This window comes from Notamacropus eugenii, chromosome 5 (genome assembly GCF_028372415.1).
Source record: "Notamacropus eugenii isolate mMacEug1 chromosome 5, mMacEug1.pri_v2, whole genome shotgun sequence".
Lineage (NCBI taxonomy): Eukaryota > Metazoa > Chordata > Mammalia > Diprotodontia > Macropodidae > Notamacropus > Notamacropus eugenii.
Genome location: NC_092876.1, coordinates 19,463,377 through 19,484,539, shown reverse-complemented (window position 1 = coordinate 19,484,539; position 21,163 = coordinate 19,463,377). Strand labels below are relative to the sequence as shown.

The window sequence follows — 21,163 nt, the reverse complement described above, 5'->3', positions numbered from 1 at the left end:
AAATTATAGTCATATATGAAACTGATCATTGGAACTTGCTATTCAAAGATCTTATGGGACTGTCAACTGAATTATTCTGAGTCTGACTCCAGGTATGGACATCAAGAAATGCTGCAGAGCCACTGATCCATATTACCAGTAACCCTGTGAGGTACATCTATGAATTGTAGAGGGAGATCTCATGGGAAGGTTGGGAGCATGACTATTCCACATGAGCTGAGATGTAGGATTCTCCTAACTCAATTTTGCCACTATGACACCTGGCAGACTTTATGCCTGGCTCAATGCAGTTGGTAGTCTACACAACTTCTGCCTGGAATTGACATGAAGTTAGAGAAATATTGTTCCCTTGCTTTATTTATGTCCCTACTCTTTCATGGTGAATTTCTATAATCAGAAGTTTTGTAAGCATAATACCAAATCTATTATATAAGATATTGATACTCAAATATCTGAGGTTACTATACTAGTATATATTCTTTTGATTCCTCATAATGGTGTGGGAATAATTAAGTTAAGGACTTGTGAAAATATTATTGTGTTACCTAGTTACTATCATTCTTGTCAGGATATGAACAGTTTTCAGAGGAAGAAATTAAAGTTGTCTATGGTCATATAAAAAATGTTCTAAATCACTATTGATTAGAGAGATGCAAACCAAAACAACTCTGAGGTATCATATCACACCTATCAGATTGGCTAACATGACAAAACAGGAAAAATGATGTTGGAGAAGACATGAGAAAATTGGAACACTAATTCATTGTTGGTGGAGTTGTGAACTGATCCAACTATTGTGGAGAACAATTTGGAACTATTCCCAAAGGGCTATATAAATGTGTATACCCTTTGACTCAGCAATATCTCTTCTAAGGCTATATTCCAAAGAGATCATAAAAATGGGGAAAGGACCTACATGTACAAAAATATTTATAGTAGCTCTTTTTGTGGTGGCCAAGAATTGGAAATCAAGGGGATGCCCCTCAATTGAGGGATGGCTGAATAAGTTGTGGTTTATGAATGTAATGGAATACTATTATTATGCTATAAGAAAGAATGAACAGGCAGATTTCAGAAAAACCTGGAAAGACTTATATGAACTGATGTTTAGTGAAATGAGCAGAATCAGCAAAATGTTATATACATTAATAATCAGAGTGTGCGAAGGCTGTTTCTGACAGACTTAGCCAGAAAACCATCAGGACTTGATTTTTTAAATTGGCAATTCACAAACATGAAATAAAATGAACATTTTACATACCCCATAAAATAGGAAAAGAGCATTTTACATTTTTTTTTTAAATGTGCATAGCCTGGCTTTCTTTTAGAGTAATAACGAAGTCAAAATAATACTTTCAAAGCATTCTCACTCCTTCTGTTCTATTGTGTACATTATTAAAACACCTCAGTTTCCTTTCTTATTATTTTGAGGTGTGGAGGATCAGGGGCAGCACAACCCTATTGCTAGTACTCCTCCCACTGCCATCCTTCTCCTACCTAAAATTGGAAAAACAAAACAAAAATATTTGTAACGAAAGCACATAGTCAAGGAACACAAATTGCCACATTGTCCATATTCCAAAATGTATTTTTTAATTCTACATCTTGTATCCACCACCTCTTGGTAAGAAGGCAGATTGATAAGTCCCTGATGTATTGATTAATCCTTACAATAATAAGAGGTGGGACATCTTGCCAAGTTGTTGGTCTTCACAATGTTATTGTTATCAAGTACTCCCTAAAGTCTGCATTAGTCCATACAAGTGTTCCAGGTTTCACTGAAATTGCCTGGGTTTCATGGCACGTTATTGGTCCATAACATTCACATACCAGAATTTATTCAGTTCTTGTCCTATTAATCATTGGACATCACATCTTTAGCAGGCTTGAGGGGATGGGAGGCAGTTGAATGTCCAGGTGGAGGGGATGGGAAATTCTGAAGGGAGGATCTTGTGGGAATGATGTCACTGTAGTCAGAAAAATGTGAGGTCCTATAAGGCTAACAGAGGAAAGAGATGGTGAGAAAGGGGAGCAAGGGATAAATGTCCCCTCCTTTCATTTTTTCTTTTTTTCCTTTCAAGTTAGGGAGAGGAACATGGAACCTGGATAGCATGTGGGGGCTAAGTATCCTAGCACAACAAGAAAGGCATCTGCTCTTAGCTCCCTACCCTACCCACCACCAGCAGGGGACACTGAGCCATGAACCTAAGTAAGGACGTCCTAGGAAAAGATAAATGTGGTAGAGGAGTAAAGGAGCAGTCCTATGTCATGAAGTCAAAAGCACTTATTAAGCACTTCCTGTGGGCCAAACACTGGGTGGACAAAGTATCAGGACACCAAGACAAGGAAAAAGCCAAAAGAGTTTCCATTTGAAAGGTGAAGACACTAAACGAGGGAGCTGAAAAGGGGGAAAGAGTATGGCATTTTTAGCCTGAAGGTGACAGTTTCTCATACTTTCTACGCAGCAACCCTGAGGTCAGGGCTGTACATCTGTATTGATAATGTATTTTTGCTTATTATTAACGTCACTTTGCTTCTTAATGGGAAGATCTTTCCACTCCATTAATAGGCCCACATGACCTGCCTGGGTCACATGGAAGTCTGAGTCACATGGAGCCTGTGGTGAGAAGAGTTTCCTGAATGATCAGTACAGGAAGGGTGAAATAGGAAGAGGCAGAGCTAGATCAGAGCTGGGAGGAAATTAGTGAGAGACCAGTTAGAACTAAAGGATGCAAGCAAGCGCGCACCTGGCTGTGTGAGGGCATTTTGTCTAAAGGAAGCCTGTTTGTGATTTGTTTAGGGAAGCTGGTTTGTGGGAAGCCAAGCAGGGGAAGGCCTGCGGATGGTGTTGTCCTCTGCCTTGTTATTGTGTATAGATTTTTGTTACTATGATGGATCAGGCTTTCTAGTGACTGAACAAAATGTTTTGGCTCTGTCTTTCATATGAAGAGTCTACAGTATTTAACGATTTAGAATTGCACTGGGATATTCATGGTCGCCGTAGGCGCTGTGAATATTGTGTTGGCACTACAACATCTCACTATTCCCATTTTACATCTGAGGAATTTGTTACTTGCCAAGGATCAGGACTGAAACTCAGGCACTTTAACTTTAGACCTAAAGCTGTGGCATCTTTAAAGCTGATTCTTTAAACTTTAAAGACCATCTGAGAGGGGGAAATGCTGCAGCTGGGCTCAGAAAGACCCAAGTTTCATTTCTGTCTCCCAGACTTCTGAATGTGTGACCATTATTCAATGAGCCTCAGTTTCTTATTCTGTGAAATGGGGCCAAGAGTATTAGTACTTCCTTTTCAAGGCTGTTGTGATCTCCAAAGGAGATTATGTGGGTAAAATGCTTTGAGAACCTTAAAACACTATGGAAAAGGCAACTCTTCTGACCACCTGTATATGTGGTCCAAACACAAAAATAAACCAGGAGAAACAAATATAAAGTAGAAGAGTGAGTAATGCCTTTATAACAAAAGAAATGGTTTTTGAGATGAGCTTCCATATCCAAGTCATATGAATTAGTAGGCAAATATTGGTCTATGGCATGAGATGCTGGCCTTTATTTTCTGCCAGACTGCTTTCCAGTCCACTTTGTGGAGGTCAGTAAGTCCTGGCTGCATAGAGGAGGTCTGTAGATTAAACACATGGTTATTCTACTCATCTTTTTTTGATTACTACACATCAGAATTCAGTTTCTCAAGATCTTTATTTTTAAGTAGGTCAAAACAGTTTGGATGAATAGTTTTCTGTAAGTTTCAGATATGCTCCTGCTAGGCCCCCTTCTTAGAATACTGGAAGAGGCTGGGGAAAGAAGCAAATTAATGTACTTGTGATGAGCATACATATTTAGACTTGAAAAGGATTATGGAAGCCACTCAAGTCAATCTCCTCATTTTAGAAATGAATAAGGTGAGGCACAGAGTGCCTTGTCCTTGTGCAGAGTGACAAAGCTAGAGAGCACTTTAGTCAGGATTTGAACCCAAATCTTCTTGATTCCAAATTCAGACCTCTATGGTTTAGAAGCATTGTTTTCATCTACACTGTTCAGAGTATTTAACTTAACAGAAAAGTATCTCAACTGACCAGAGGTTTAAGCATACTGACTTTGCTATAAGATTTAGAACCCAGGAAATAATAATCATTGAATAAGTTAGCAGTTCCATAGTGATTTAAAGTCTTGCAAAGAGACTGACAAATAGTGTTTCATGTGCAGGCCACATCAGTCCTGGAAGGTAGGTGCTATTATTATCCCCATTCTACAGATGGCAAAACTCAGGCAGGAATAGTTTAAGTGACCTGCTGAGTGTCATCCAGCTACTAAGTTTCAGAGATTGAATCTGAATTCAGGACGTGTGGCTGCAAACACAGCACTCTATCCCCTGTATTACCTAGCTGCTTAAAACACTACAGAAACAGATGTTCAACAGATACTAAAATATGTATATGAGAAATTTCTGTGCCAATAAACAACAGGATATCAAGTAAGTACCAATTAATTAGGGAATTGCTGAAAGTACAGTATATGAATGCCATGAAATATTGAGTATTGAAAAACATAATTTTTGAAAAAAAATGTCATTTATACATCTTTATGCACAGTATAAAATCTGGCCTCATAGAGGGAGATCTAATGAAATCTGTGCTACATCAAGAGGCCTTCCCTTTTCAATTAGATCTAAAAGTTTTGTCTCTAACTCTAGGTGAAAGAAACCTTTTCCACAATTATTCCTTATATAAGCCTTCATTCCAATATGAATATTCTATTATGTAGTGATCTTGCTCTTCCAGAGAAAAGCATGGTACCTTTGAGAACACTGATCAATTTTCTCTCCACAATGAATCTACTGATGTAAAATAAGAGATGAACTCTAGCTAAATGCCTTCCAACAATGAGTCCATACAGAGATTCTCAGAATATTTTTCTACTGCTGAACTAGGTCTGTAGTCCATTTTGAATGCCTTTCTTTATTAATGACAGTGATTTCCATCTAGAATGAATTCTCTGACAGGAAATAAGGGATGACTTGCCTGAAAGACTTTACAACATTGGTTATATTCCTACAGTATATCCAATATCCAATGAACTTACAGTGGTAAGTAAAAACTCTGCCAAATTCATGAAGTTTATCTGTGTTGTGGATTCTTTGATGTTCATCAAGATGGGAGCTCTGTGTGAAAGATTTTCCACACTGATTACATTCATAAGACTTCTCTTTATGGAATTCTCTGGTGTTCAGCAACATTAGAATTAAATCAGAAAACTTCACATTCATTATATTCACGAGTTTTCTCTCCAGCATGGATTCTCTTATCAATGGGCAACAAGATTGGAATTCCATTGGAAAGCCTTTCCACACTCGTTACGTTCATAAGGTTTAATTCCAGTATGAATTCTCTGATATTTGGAAATTACTTGTTCTGTTCCAAAGTTTTTCAATATTGATTACATTCACCAAGTTTCTCTCCAGTGGGATTTCTCTGATATAGAATTAGGTAAAAGTGTTCACCAAATGCTTTAGAAAATTTCTGACACTGATGAGATTGTCTCTTTTGGATTCTTTGGTGCCAAGCAACACTACAGCTGCAGTTGAAAGTTTTCCCACACTGATTACATTGACAATGATTCTCTCCAGTGTGGATTTGCTGATGGTGATCAAGAGTAGAGCCACATAAAGAGTAAAAGGAACTCAGTCTTTTTTTTAAAGTAAATATAAAAAAAATTGTTCTTACATATACTTGGGAAAAATAAAATTTTTAAAAGTTTAAAAAAGAATGGAGCTTCATCTGGAAGCCTTTCCACATTCGTTACTTCAAAAGGTTTCTCTCCAGTATGAATACTCTCATGGCCAATAAGTACTGAGACAGAGAAGAAATCCCTCCCACATTAATATGACTTCCCTCCAGTATGAATCTTCTTATGCCTAAAAGCTCTGCGTTCCAACAAAAGGCTTTCCCACAGAGTGCATGTAAATGTTTTCATGCCAGTAGTGAAATCCAGGAAGGGAAGAGATAATAATGAGATAATGCACCTTCATTACATTCACAAGCTTTCATTTGAGAGCAAATTTTCTGATGACTAATAATCAAAGAGTTTCTGGTGAAGTACTTTCTTCCTTCATCACATATGTTAATTTTTTGCCAGTATAACTTTCCTGACATTCAATGAGGGCTGAAGTTGAAGATCTTTTCCTATTGACTACATTCATAACTAAAATTGGGGTGAAGGGTGTGTTCAGGGAGGACCAGTACCTTTGCTGTGATGGCTGCTGAGCCCTTTTCAAGGCTGATTTCCCCTTTTGATGTCCACCTGTTCGACTCAACTCTCACCTGCAAGAAGCTGCAGCATGTGCAGCAGCCACACCCCAGTAAACCATTTCAGCAGATGGGCCAAACCAGGTTAAGGGTAACCAAGGGGTCTCATTGGTGGGTTAGGGGGGTATATATCCAAAGCATGTGAAGACTTCCTCTGGTGGAATGGGAGGATGAGAACAATTTGTTCCAATGGCCATGAAAGCAGCTGAAGCAGGCGATGTGAAGCGCATAGAGCTTGGTCAGACACCACAGACACCAAGGTCATCCACTGCATCCTAAGTCATCACTAGTTATCTTGATTCTGTCCTGTCAATGGACTATGAGGACTCTTGAGGAGTGAGGCTGATGACTTCATGCAACTGTGCCTCACTTAAATTTAATTTGCACATGAATCAAAAGACATCACCCATACCATTTTACTATTACACTTCAAAGTCCTATGGCAACAGGGAAGTGATGAAGCAGCAGATGCAGATACACTGGGAGCTGTAGTCACAACCCTGCACGCAGAGGGCCTAGGCCATAGGGTCGTTTTTCACTTGAAGCAGCAGTGAGATTCTGAGCAGTGGGTTCAGTGGATGTCTGAGCAACCTTTAAAGGATCGTACTACTCACTTCCTGCTGTGAGGAAGGGGGCTAGAAAAAGTACCCTAAAAATTGTCTGCTTATCCAACCCTGGACTGATGGTATGATGGTAGGTGGGGAATACCACTCTATGGTCGAAACAAAAAATGGTACAAAAACTTCTGCAAAGATGATTCCACTCACCACTGCCACACAAAACATGCACACACTCACAGACAACACAAAACCCAGACCTGAAAGAAGAACTCCTCTTATTGCAACAGAACTCAACAGATATAGCATCCAAATAGCAGCCCTGAGTGAAACAAGGCGGTCAAATGAAGGCCAGCTTACTGAAGTCAAAGCTGGATACACATTTTTCTGGAGTGGTTGCAGGAAAGGGGAGTGCTGTTAAGCTGGCATAGGCTTTGCAATCAAAACCAATCTAGACAGCGAGTTGGTATGCCTGCCAAAAGGAGTGAATAACAGGCTCATGACAATGTGATTGCCACTCACAGGAAAACATCATGCTACCATCATCAGTGCCTAAGCTCCCACCAAGATGAACCCTGATGAGGTGAAAGATTTTATGAAGACCTAGAGACCCTTATCATCAATATGCCAAAAGAAGACAAGATTATTATTCTGGGTGACTTTAATGCTAGAGTAGGCTCAGACTACCAGACTTGGCAGGGAGTCCGAGGGAGGAATGGAGTTGGAATCAGCAACCGCAATGGTCATTTACTGCTGAAGACTTGTGCATCACATGACCTTCTCATCACCAACACTGTTTTACATTTACCTAAACGAAAGAAAACTTCACAGATGTACCCTTGCAGCAAACACTGGCATCTAATAGACTATGTGATTGTAAAGAGAAGAGACAGGCAAGATGTGAGAGTGACAAAGGCAATGTGTGGTGCATAGTGCTAGACTGATTATAGACTTATCCTTTCCAAGCTAAATATTCACATTCATCAAAAGTGTCACCCCCAGGGCAAAATGACTACCAGAAGAATTAATGTCAACAAATTAGAGCTCTTCTCTGAGCTGGAATAGTTTGTTGCTAACTTGGAGGGAAAGTTGAGCCAACACGTAGTTGGCACCAGTGGAGCAGAAAAGGGGTAGGCAGCTTTCAGGAATGTGGTGTACAGCACTGCATTTGCTCATCCGGGTCAGAACACTCACAAACACCAAGACTGGTTTGATGAAAATGATGGAGAAATTCAGAAGCAGCTAAATGAAAAACGAGAACTCCATAGCATTTACCAGCAGGACAATTCTTCCATCTCTAAGGCAGCATTTAATTCCATCAAAAGTAAAGTAGAAACAAAGCTTAGAGAGATGCAGGATTCCTAGCTGAGTAAGAAGGTAGAGGAAATCTAGTTTTATGCTGATAGTAACAATCCAAAGCACTTTTATGATTCCCTGAAAGCTATTTATGGACCAAAAACGTATGGTGCATCACAACTAATCAGTGCTGATGGAGCCACATTGATTAGTGATAAGGACATGATCCAGAGAGTTGGGCTGAACACTTCCATAATGTCTCAACAGCCCATCATCAATTAATGCTGAGGCCACTGACCTTAAGTTGAAGTCATTGCCTCCTTAGATGAACTTCCAACTGAAGAAGAGTTTTGAGTGCCATTAGACTCCTTTCATGTGGCAAAGCACCTGGTGCTGATTCTATTCCAGCTGAGATTTACAAAGTAGGGGGACCATTGCTCATACAAAAGCTGACTGAAATTTTCCAGGCTATATGGCAAGAGGAGGTTATCTCTCCGGAGTTCAAAGATGCCTCCATTGTCCATCTCTATAAAGGTAAAGGAAAAAGGTGGTCCTGTGACAATCACAGGGAGTACCTCTCTCTTAGTCACTGTTGGCAAGATTCTTGCTAGAGTACTCCTTAATAGGCTGATCCTTCACCTGGAAGATGGGCATATACCTGAGAACCAGTGTGGCTTCAGAAAGGGCCAAAGAAGAGTCAATATTGTGTTTGCTGCCCAACAACTCCAAGAGAAATGCCAGGAGCAGAACAGAGGGCTATACACAACATTTGCAGATCTGACCAAGGCTTTTGACACTTTAAGTCATGAGGGCTTATAAAAATTATGTCAAAATTTGGTTGCCCAGAGAAGTTCATCAGTATTGTACATCAATTTCATGATGGCATCCTTGCCCAGCTTCGGGATAGTAGACAATACTCCTGTGCCTTCCCAAACACCAATGGAGTGAAACAGGGTTGTGTGCTTGAACCCATGCTTTTTAGCATGATGTTTTCCAGTCACGTCAAATGCTTTCAATGAGAATGTACCTAGCATCAAGGTCAGTTACTTATCGTGAATTCTTCAATTCGAAAAGGCTACAAGCCAAGACCAAAGTGGAGGGAGTGTTGGTGCATGATTTTCTGTTTGCAGATGATTGTGCACTCAGTGCAGCCTCTGAAGCTGAGATGCAACAAAGTATGGATCAATTCTCTGCTGCCTGTGCTAATTTTGGCCTAATAATTAACACCAAGAAAACACAGGTGCTCCATCAGCCACCACCACACCATCCATACATGGAACCATCAGTTACAACAAATGGAGAAGTTTTGAATGCTGTGGAAAAGTTTGCTTACCTTGGTAGTATACTTTCCAGGGATGTACACATTGACAATGAGGTTGATACACGAATTGCCAGAGCTTGTTCAGTGTTTGGGAGGCTCTGAAGAAAAGTTTGGGAGAGAAGAGGTATTTGACTGACTACCAAACTGAAGGTCTACAGAGCCGTTGTGCTGACCTCATTTTTGTATGCCTGTGAAATATGGACAGTCTACCAGGGCCATGCCAGGAAACTGAATGGCTTCTATTTGAACTCTTAGGAAGATTCTGAATATCACGTGGCAGGATAAGGTATAAGACCCTGAGGTCCTTGCTCTAACTAAACTGCCAAGCATTCAAACTATGCTTCAGAGGGCACAACTGCAATGGGCTGGCCACACTTTTTGAATGCAAAATGTTTGCTTCCCAAAAAGACTACTTCATGGAGAACTTGCATGGGGAAAGTGGTCATATGGTGATCAGAAGAAGCAATACAAGGACACTGTCAAGGTTTCTCGCAAAACCTTTGGATTTGTTTGTGTGACATGGGAGACACTGGCACAGGACCTCTCAGCATGGTGTGCCCACATCATGAAGGGTGTTGTGCAAATTAGCAAAGCAGAATTGAAACAGGTCAAAGGAAACATAGGGTGCACAAATTTGGAGTATCCATTCCAAACGTTCACACAGACTATCTGTGCCCAATATGTGGCAAAGAATTTCCAGGTCATACTGATCTGATTAGCCACAGTCGGACACAATGAAACTTTATCATGGTGATGTCACTTTGGTCTTCTTTGAGAATGAAGGACAACAACCAACCAACCTTGATAAATTTGCATTTTAATAGGCTTCTTATGGGAATGAGCAAGTTCTACTTGTGCAACAAAGTTTTTCCTATGTTTATTCTAAACAGTCAGTTCTTTTTTTAAATTTTTATTTTAGACTCAAACACCAGATCAAAAATACAGAACAGAGAAAACAACAGAAAACATATCATAAACTTAAATACTGGAACTTAAATAAAAGGTTAAAAAGAAAAAAAGCATGTCACATGGACAGCATAACAAAAGAGAAGATTCGAACTATGTAACAATAAATTTTCATCTCAAGAATGCCTGTATAATAAATACTTGTGTTCAAAACTGCCATATGCTTTATATTTATATGTCAATTTTCAAATGTATATATATTTACATAAATATAAAGTAACAATTAAAGAGTCTGTCCTTATGAATCCTTTATGATCAGTCTTTGGTATATACCTTGCATTTTTCTTGGTTTTGGTATGTTAAATCTTCTATTAAATTCGGGGTTTTTTTTAAACAAAGTCTTGAAAGTCTGAGTTTATCAAATGTCCATTTTTTTTTTCCATTCAGGATAATACTTAAACTTGCAGGATTTGATATTTTTGGCCAGAGCCCCAGTTCTTTTGCTCTTCAATTTATTATGTTCCAAGACCTGCAGTCCTTTAATGTCTCTGCTGCTAGATCTTGTGTGATTCTGATTGAGGCACCACCACATTCAAATTGTTTTAGACTTTTTCTTTGGAAAATGTACTAAAATTTAATCATTCATAAAAGCTGTAATTTAATGTGACAGTAAAACACAAGAATCAAAACTAGAGTTGGTTTAGTATGTTATATATTTTAGCTTTGAAAGCCATAGAAATCAAGTTATCCTATATAAATGCCCATTTTTTCCAAAGCATTATGCACAATTTTAATTAGAATATAATGGTAGAACAATATTCCATGATTTTTAAATAAAAGATGAAGCCAATGATTCAAACAAGTTATTTACTGCAGTGAGTTTGTGGGGAAATTTCATGTTCTATATCATTATATATCAAATATTATCTACATATCATTATATATATTATAGATGTAAAAGTTTTCTAGTGCTTGATGGGAAGAATTATGATAAAAAGGTCAATATAAAATCATTTAATTTGAGTAGCATTATCTAATATTTGAAATGCATCCATGCTTTTTTGTATAATCATGTTAGAGTCAAATATATTTATTTTCACATGTGCTACAACTGCGATTGCAAAGGAGAAATACTATTATAGTCTTATTTTTCCAAGCGATATACACAGAGCAATATTTTCTTCAGGGAACTTGTACAAACCATTATAAGATCTAGATTCTTCACACAGCATATAAAACAGAAGAAGCCTCTTCAGAGATGTTGTTAATTAATTAATGTATGTTTTGAAGTTTGGAATGCTGGCACTTTCAAATTAGGCAAAAGTTCTTCATTCCTGTAATCTGGCTCAGAGATGCTGCATGGTGGGGTCTAAAGTAGCAGGCAGAATTTGTTTTTAGGTTTCTTCTTTTCCATTGGTGTTTTTCTATTTGTCTATGTAGGTTATAAAATATCTCATTAACACTGACCTTTGACTTTGCAGAAGATTCTAAAAAGAAACAGTTAACACCACTGTTTTGCTAAATCCTGACCCTGTCCTTTGCCAACTACTTGCTCATCTTCCAGGTCACATTTATTGCCAACCAAAATCATTGGAACATCTTCTGTATCTTTAACTCACAAAATCTGTTCCCTCAAGTCCTCTAAGTCATTAAAGGTGGACTGAGCTGTAACAGAATATACTAGTGCAAACCCTTGGCCATTATTCATATACAGATCCCTCACTGCTGTATATTGCTCTGTCCCTACTGTATGGAAGATTTCAAGCATACACTGTTAGCAATCAACTTCAACTTGCTTCAACTAGTCTTCTATTGTGGATCATATTTTTCAACAAAGATTCCTTGGACAAACTGTACTGTCAAAGCAGACTTACCCACGGCTCCTGAACCAAGGACCATTAGCTTGTAATCACGCATGATATGGTCTATTCAAATGCTGACAATCACAAGTCTGGCACCTCCTCCTCCTCCACCTCCTCCCCCTCAGTCTCAGGTCCTGCTCAGGGTCTGCACTGTGGCAGCGCAGGGCAGCCTCTGGAGCAAAGGCACCAAATTGTTTTAATCTTGATGCTTTTAATATTCTATCCTTGAGCTAGGGGTTTCAGGATTTGACTACGATATGATATATGATAATATGATATGAAGAAAACTCATAGGATCTCTTTTAAGTGGTGATTGATGGATTTTTCCTATCTCTATTTTCCCCCTTGTTCTAATGCTTCAAGGATAAATTTCTTTATTTCTTGTCTTACTGCATCAATTTTTTTACCATAACTTTCAGTCCAATTACTTTTATATTTTCTCTTCTTGATCTATTTTCCAAGGCTGCTGCTTTTCTTATGTTTCACTTTCTATTTTTTCATTATTCATATTTTGGTTAACTATTTCTTGATCTCTTATAATTTCACTGGTTTAACTTTGTCCAAGTCTCATTTTCTTTTTTTTTTTTAATTAATTTATTTAACTTTTAACATTCATTTTCACAAAATTTTGCGTTCCACATTTTCTCCCCTTTTGTCCCCTCCCCCCACCCCAAAACACCGAGCGTTCTAATTGCCCGTCTGCCAATCTGCCCTCCCTCCCTCCCCACCCCTTCCCTTTGGAAGGCAAGCAATTCAATATAGGCCAGATCTGTGTAGTTTTGCAAATGACTTCCACAATAGTAGTGTTGTGTAAGAACTAATTATATTTCCCTCCATCCTATCCTGTCCCCCATTACTTCTGTTCTCTCTTTTTATCCTGTCCCTCCCCATGAGTGTTGACCTCAAATTGCTCCCTCCTCCCCGTGCCCTCCCTTCCATCATCCCCCCCACCCTGCTTATCCCCTTATCCCCCACTTTCCTGTACCGTAAGATAGGTTTTCATACCAAAATGACTGTGCATTTTATTCCTTCCTTTAGTGGAATGTGATGAGAGTAAACTTCATGTTTTTCTCTCACCTCCCCTTTTTCCTTTCACTAAAAAGTCTTTTCTTGCCTCTTTTATGAGAGATAATTTGCCCCATTCCATTTCTCACTTCCTTCTCCCAATATATTTCTCTCACTGCTTGATTTCATTTTTTTTTAAGATATGATCCCCTCCTCTTCAGTTCACTCTGTGCACTCTGTCTCTATGTGTGTGTGCGTGTGCATGTGCATGTGTGTGTGTGTAATCCCACCCAGTACCCAGATATTGAAAAGTTTCAAGAGTTATAAATATTGTCTTTCCATGTAGGAATGTAAACAGTTCAACTTTAGTAAGTCCCTTATGACTTCTCTTTGCTGTTTACCTTTTCATGCTTCTCTTTATTCTTGTGTTTGAAAGTCAAATTTTCTTTTCAGCTCTGGTCTTTTCATCAAGAATGCTTGAAAGTCCTCTATTTCATTGGAAGACCAATTTTCCCCTGAAGTATTATATTCAGTTTTGCTGGGTAGGTGATTCTTGGTTTTAGTTCTAGTTCCTTTGACTTCTGGAATATCCTATTCCACATCCTTCAATCCCTTAATGTGGAAGCTGCTAGATCTTGTGTTATCCTGATTGTATTTCCACAATACTTGAATTGTTTCTTTCTAGCTGCTTGCAATATTTTCTCCTTGACCTGGGAACTCTGGAATTTGGCCACAATGTTCCTAGGAGTTTCTCTTTTTGGATCTCTTTCAGGTGGTGATCTGTGGATTCCTTGAATACTTATTTTGCCCTCTGGTTCTAGAATATCAGGGCAGTTTTCCTTGATAATTTCATGAAAGATGATGTCTAGGCTCTTTTTTTGATCCTGGCTTTCAGGTAGGCCCATAATTTTTAAATTGTCTCTCCTGGATCTATTCTCCAGGTCAGTTGTTTTTCCAATGAGATATTTCACATTATCTTCCATTTTTTCATCCTTTTGGTTTTGTTTTGTGATTTTTTGGTTTCTCATAAAGTCATTAGCCTCCATCTGTTCCATTCTAATTTTGAAAGAATTATTTTCTTCATTGAGCTTTTGAACCTCCTTTTCCATTTGGCTAATTCTGCTTTTGAAAGCATTCTTCTCCTCCTTGGCTTCTTGAACCTCCTTTGCCAATTGAGTTAGCCTATTATTTTTCAGGGTGTTATTTTCATCCGCATTTTTTTGGGTCTCCTTTAGCAGGGTGCTGATTTGTTGTTCATACTTTGCTTGCAACTCTTTTATTACTCTTCCCAGCTTTTCCTCCACCTCTCTATCGTGATTTTGAAAATTGTTTGGGCTCTTTAAGACCTTTTCCCAGAACTGATCCCATTGAGTGGGCTGGGATTTAGAAGCACTGACTTCCGTGTCTTCCCCTGATGATGAGCACCCCTCTTCCTCATCAGAAGGGAGGGGAGGAGAAACCTGCTCACCAAGAAAGTAACCCTCAATGCCCCTTTTCTGGGCATTTTCCCAGCCAGTGACTTGACTTCTGAGCATCCTCTTCACACCCACTTGGCCTCCAGATCCACCCAGCCAGCGCTTGGAGTCTGAGATTCAAATGCTGCTTCCCAGCCTCAGTGCTTTGGGCGGGGGCAGGGCTGCTATTCAGTGTGAGATTAAGTTCAGGTGCTCAGGTCAGGGCAGGGCCACCTCACTGGCTCAGTTCCCTCATGGGGTTTATGCACAGACCTTCAACAATGGATCCAGGCTCCTGCCTGCTTGGAGAGCCCCCGTCTGCTCCCGCCTCCGCTGTTGCCTCCCGAGGGGGCCTGAGTTATGGGGGCACCCCACTCCCCTCTCGACCCGCCAAAGAGACCCTCTCACCAACCCCTGTCACCTGTGGGTGGAGGGGCCCGTGTGGCCGCTGGAGATTCCATCCCTGAAGCCCGCTCAGATCTTTTCCTCTCAGTGCCACGGCCACGGCAGGGCTGTACACAGCTACCAGTCCCGGCGCCCAGTCCGCGGCGCGAAGGACCTGTTGCAAGAGGTTTGCAGGTCTCTCCGGAACAGAAATCTTCCTCACTCCAATGTTCTGTGGCCTCTGGGTGCAGAATTCGCCGTGAGTTACTTCTTTGTAGATGTTCTATGGGTTGTGGGTTCGGAGCTATGTGTATGTGCGTCTTTCTACTCCATCGTCTTGGCTCCGCCCCCCCCCCCAAGTCTCATTTTCAAGGTGTTATTTTCTTCCTTAAGATTCTGGATTTCCTTTTCTAATTGGCTGACTTTCCTTTCATAACCTTCTTGTTTTTCTTGGATTTTTCTTATTTTTTTCTCTAATTCTGCCTCCATTTCTGTCATTTGGTTTTTTAAATTTTTTTTTAAGATCTTCTAAGAATTATTTTTGCCCGGGTGACCATTTGACATACTCTTTGGGGATTTCTTTACTTCAATATCCTCCTCTGAAGATGAGCCCTGGTCATCTCTATTCCTAAAACAGCTTTCTATGGTTGGATTCTTTCTCCTTTGTGTGTGCCATTTTTGTGGTAATAGCTTAATTTTTGTAAATACCTCTAGCCCCGGGGTGTGGGAAATGGTGCCTCTTGCCCCAGATCTTCAGTTCTCCCTTCCTGTCCAAAACAAAAGCCAAATCTCCAATCTAATGTAAGTGCCCATAGCCAGAGGCTTTCTACCCCACTGCTTCTGCACTCACTTGGTGTATGCTGGATCCTTCTCACCCCTGCCATTCTTTGACAGCACAGTTGGGTCCACAGCAGAGGTTCCTTCAATAGTTCCAGGCTCAAACATCCAACTCCCCTCATTATACCAGGGATGAAAGTTCCTTTGGCTGGGGCCAAGGCAGCTTCTCAAATCAACTAACCCCAGGGCTTGCTGCTTGTTGTTAAAATGAACTAGAAAATCCCCTTTGTGCCCCAATTCTAATTGATCTCCACCCATTCTCTGTTCGCCCTAAGGTGCTATTTTGACTCATTTGCGAGGGGAAAAATCTTCAGAGCTTGGAATTTTCTGATCTTCCACCATCTTCCCAGAATCTTCCCAAAAGTTATTTCTTGAGGTCATGTTCTTACAGTGATTTAAAACTGAATATTACATCAATTTCTTTCTGACTTTATTAAAATTACAGGGTTTCTTTGGATTTTTATCTACTTTGCTATCAGAGTCAGATTTCTCCTAAACTGAAGTCACAAGAGCCATCACTCATGAATCAAAGGTAGCAAGATTCTTTCACAGAAATACCAATTCTGTAGTAGTCTAATTCACTTCGGACAAGATCCCTGCATCTGAAGAAACAAACAAATATAAACAAAAACACACACATCAATACTCTCTCTATTCTCTGATGGCAGGAAGGAAACTGAATTTTTCTTCTATTTCCCTAGTCAAAAAGAAGAATTTTCAAACTTAAAGAGCCAGACTCAATCATTTGAAAAGGCCAAGTGCTCACATCAGCAGGATGATTTAATTTACAAAGAGCTTCACTTACAATAACACTGGATCTTCACAACAGACCTATAACATGTAATTTATTCCATAAGTTCAGGATGGCAGAGTAATAGAAGCAAAATCATTCAAACAAAGGAACAAGGAGGGCAGTCCTTCCCTTTCTTGCAGCAATCACCAGATCCCCTGGAACATCTCTAAGGTCATCATGACCTGCATGTCCTGGCTTCACATTTCAGGCCACGAGCTCAGAATGGCTGAGTGACCTGAACCAAATTTCTGCAGTTGGAACTAGGACAGTGACTAGGGGAACTCCTTGCAGAGTACTGGAGGGTCTCTCTCCATTGTTCTTTCAATAATTTCTTCAAAAACCGATATCATTTTACTTTTTATTTTGTCAAACTCAGATAATCTTCCTGCTTTTCTGTACTAATCAATTTTCACGTGCTGTCATATGATTACTCTTTTTAACATTATTCTGATAAAAATGAGAAATGGGTCTACTTCTGTGCAGTGTCATGTAATAATATACACCAATAATATTCAGTGTTGTATCCAAGTTTTCTCATATTCTACTAAGATCAGTTGGTCTTTCTTCATTTGATGCACATATACAAAATGTTCATATGATTTGGCTAGCTATTAAATCATTAAGTACAATAAAAACAATACTTTTTTTTTTTTTAACAACGTGGCCAGCCCATTGAAGTTGTGCTCTCTGAGACATAGTTTGAATACTTGGCAGTTCAGCTCCAGCAAGGAGCTGTGTCTGCTACCTTACCCTGCCAGGTGATTCTCAGTAAATTCATTTTCCTGACATGGCCCTGGTAGACTGTCCATGTTTCACAAGCATATAACAATGAAGTCAGCACAACAGCTCTGTAGAGCTTCAATTTGGTAGTCACTCTAACACCTCTTCTCTCTCAAACCTTTCTTCAGAGCCTCCCAAACACTGAGCTAGCTCTGGCAACGCATGCATCAACCTCATTGCCAATGTTTACATTCCTGGTAAGTACACTACCAAGGTAAGAGAACTTATCCACAGCATTCAAAACTTCTCCATTTGTTGTAACTGATGGTTCCATGTATGGATGGTGTGGTGGTGGCTGATGGAGCACCTGTGTTTTCTTGGTGTTAATTATTAGGCCAAAATTAGCACAGGCAGCAGAGAATTGATCCATACTTTGTTGCATCTCAACTTCAGAGGCTGCACTGAGTGCACAATCATCTGCAAACAGAAAATCATGCACCAACACTCCCTCCACTTTGGTCTGGAGAACTTGCATGGGGCAGGTGATCACATGGTGGCCAGAAGAAATGATACAAGGACACTCTCAAGGTCTCTCTCAAGAACTTTGGATTTGACTGTGCAACATGGGAGACACTGGCACAGGACCGCTCATGGCATGGCATGCCCACATAAGAAAAGGTGCTGTGTTCTTTGAGCAAAGCAGAATTGAGACAGCACAAAGCAAATGCAAAGCAAACAAATTTGGAATACCCACCCCAAATCTTCATACAGAATATCTGTGTCCAACCTGTGGTAGAGCATTCCAAGACCATATTGGTCTGATCAGCCACAGTTGGACACACTGAAATTTCACTTTACAATGGTGATGTCATTTTGGTCCTCTTTGAAGACAAAGGACAACAACCAACCAACCAAGTACAATAATTTCCTTGGTGAAGCTTTTTAATGTTATTTTCTGCACACAGATCTGAGATCACAATATGATTGGCAGCCATTTTTCTCTATTTCTCTGAGATAGAATAGATTATTTTGAACAATCACTTCTTCAGATACCTATCACCCATGTATTTTTTTAAATCTATCTTCAGTGACTCCAAACTATAATGATCAAATACATGTACAATATACAATGATTTTGGTGTTAATGCAGTAATTGTATCAAACTCTTGTTCACTTCTAAATGCAGTAAATTCTTCAGTTTCTCAACCTGACCTCAAATTGTTTCCAAACTGTCAGACAGGTAGGACATACAAGGGCAAATGTATTCCCAATGGATGGCCAAAGCTATGCACAAATTTTCATTTCTTTTCTGTATACTGCACCAAAGTACTCATTTCATTCTAAGCTTACTTTGTAATCTTATGTCATCAGTGCTTTAACCACAACTTCAAGATGCTATAAATGTTTGTGTTCTTTCATTACAAAATGCTGACTCTGAAAAACAAGATCAGTAGGAATGCACCTTAAAAACCATTCTGAAATCATCATGGGTCACCCGCCCCACATGTTCTTAAAAAACAGACTTTACATTGCCTCTCATTGAAGTGGTAAGGCTCCTTTCTGATTTGAACTTATTTTCTGTTTGTTCCTATTCTTCTATCTAGGAGATTTTCAAGGGAACTGTTTGGTAACACAAGTCAGTCATTTTATAGTTTCTGTGAGAGTGTAGCCAGTATGCCAGGGGTAGAAAGAAGAAAGTAATGTCTGATGAATTCTTTCCTTCCAAAGGTTGTTGAATTCTGTCAATCAGGTGAAGCCCATCACTGAAAATACAGAGGAGTACAAGCTGGGTTGAAAGCAGAAAAGTTTTATTAAGAAGAAAATTAGGTACTAGTACCATATAAAAGCCTAACAGTCCAAGAGGGGGCAGAGGAGATTTATGCATTGAAACCATAAAGGGGAAGTCTGGGGATGTTAGGGAAAAGAATAGACAATCTTTTCCAGGAACAGATGGACATGGAAGCAGGATGTTTAGTAGGAACCAGCAAGACTGGTTTGGCCTAGTTGGGGGTGGGGATCGGGGGAGGTGAACACCAGGAAAGGCACCTTGGAGTGAGCAACAGTGTAGCTCACTGCAGGCTCTTTCCAAGAAAGAGGCTTAATTTCCAGCATCAAATAGACATATTAATCTCAGGGGAACTTCTCAGCAGGCAAGTTCCAACTTGATTCCACCCTGCCTAGTTGGCATCCTCTTAGTCTAAGTCTGGGAGAGGTAAGAGTTTGGGAGGGAAAAGGAGGGCTCAAAGTTCAAAGGTCACTTCACCCAGCCAGAGGGAGTTAGGTGGCCTGTGCTCAGTGCTGCCACCTCTGTCCCAACAATGCAGAAATATCTCCAAGCAGACACTCCATCCTCTGAGCTTGGAGATCTGATTCCCCATCTACTTCAATGCCAGAACAAATCAGAATTAAGACTCCCCAGAGAGATCTCAGTTACTCTGTGCCTGGGAGGAAACAAAAGACCTGTAGTCTGCTGCCCTAGCCACTAACCTACAAGCCCTTCTGCCTAACAAAATGATGAATTAAAATCATTCACATATATTCCACAATGAGGTTTCTCAATCATCTTACAACAAAATAACACCATCTTACACCTGAACTACCACAATAGCTGCCAGGGGAAGGGCTCTGCCTGCCTCAAGCCTCTCTCCATTCCTGTCCAGTCCCAAAGTCATATTCCTAAAGTGCAGGTCTAACCATATCACCTCTCTCCTCCACTCAATAAACTCCAGTGGTTCCCTACTGTTGCCAAGAACAAATCCAAAATATTCAGTTTGGGATTCAAAGCCCTGCATAACAAACCCTCTCCTGCCTTTGCAGTGTTCTTACACCTTTCTCACCCATGTTTCCTCCTGCATACAGTGACATTGGTCCCCTGGAGGTTTCACTCACAAGGCCCTCCAGCTCTCAACTCCCAGCATTCTCTCTGGATGTCCCCCAATGCCCGGAACACTCCCCACCGTCTGCTCTGACCACCGACCTACTTGGTTTCCTTTAAGTTCCAACAAAAATCCTGCCTTTGGCAGCCAGTCTTCTCCAACCTTTCTTAATCCCAGTGTCTTCACTGCTCATTAGCCCCTCCCCCCCATTTCTGTCTACAGCTCACTTTGTACAGATTTGTAGGTTGTCTCCCATTCCATTGTAAGCTCCCTGAGGGCAAGGACTGTTGTTTGCCGCTTTTTGTATCTCCAGGGCTTTGCACAGTGCCTGGCACATGGGGGCTGCTCTGCTGTTCAGTCCTGGCTGACACTTCCAAAGAACATTCACCAGAGGCTTCATTTGGTGTCTTGTTTGAGGACCTTGCTGACAGCCCCTGGGATATGGAAACATCTGATTAAGTAGGGTCACCTCCTCCACTGGCTGAGGGTTCAGTAATTACAGTCATATGAGATTTATGATAATCATTTGTCTTTGATCATGTTCCAATTTCAATTTTTAAAACAACCCACTTACTTAAAAACAATATGAATATTATCTCAAATTAAATAGCACCTTTTACAACACACAATGCAACTGGTTGAAGAAAATGGGTTTTGTCTGAGGTATTGAGAAATGTAAGGATATTTCCCTTCAATAAGATCTGGGCCTCTCTGCGTCTGTGTCTCTTTCTCATTCTGTCTCCCTCTCACTTTCTCAACTGAGCTATCCATATGTTTCAGGCAGCTGACTTTACTATGATACTGATGATCCAAGAAATGATACTCATAAAAA

The 21,163-nt window shown here is 40.1% G+C and overlaps 1 pseudogene; it reads right to left on the bottom strand.

Annotated features, from left to right (window-relative positions):
• Positions 1–10,293: 10,293 nt before the first annotated feature.
• Positions 10,294–16,514, bottom strand: LOC140508319 (ras-related protein Rap-1A pseudogene; annotated as a pseudogene).
• Positions 16,515–21,163: the final 4,649 nt, after the last annotated feature.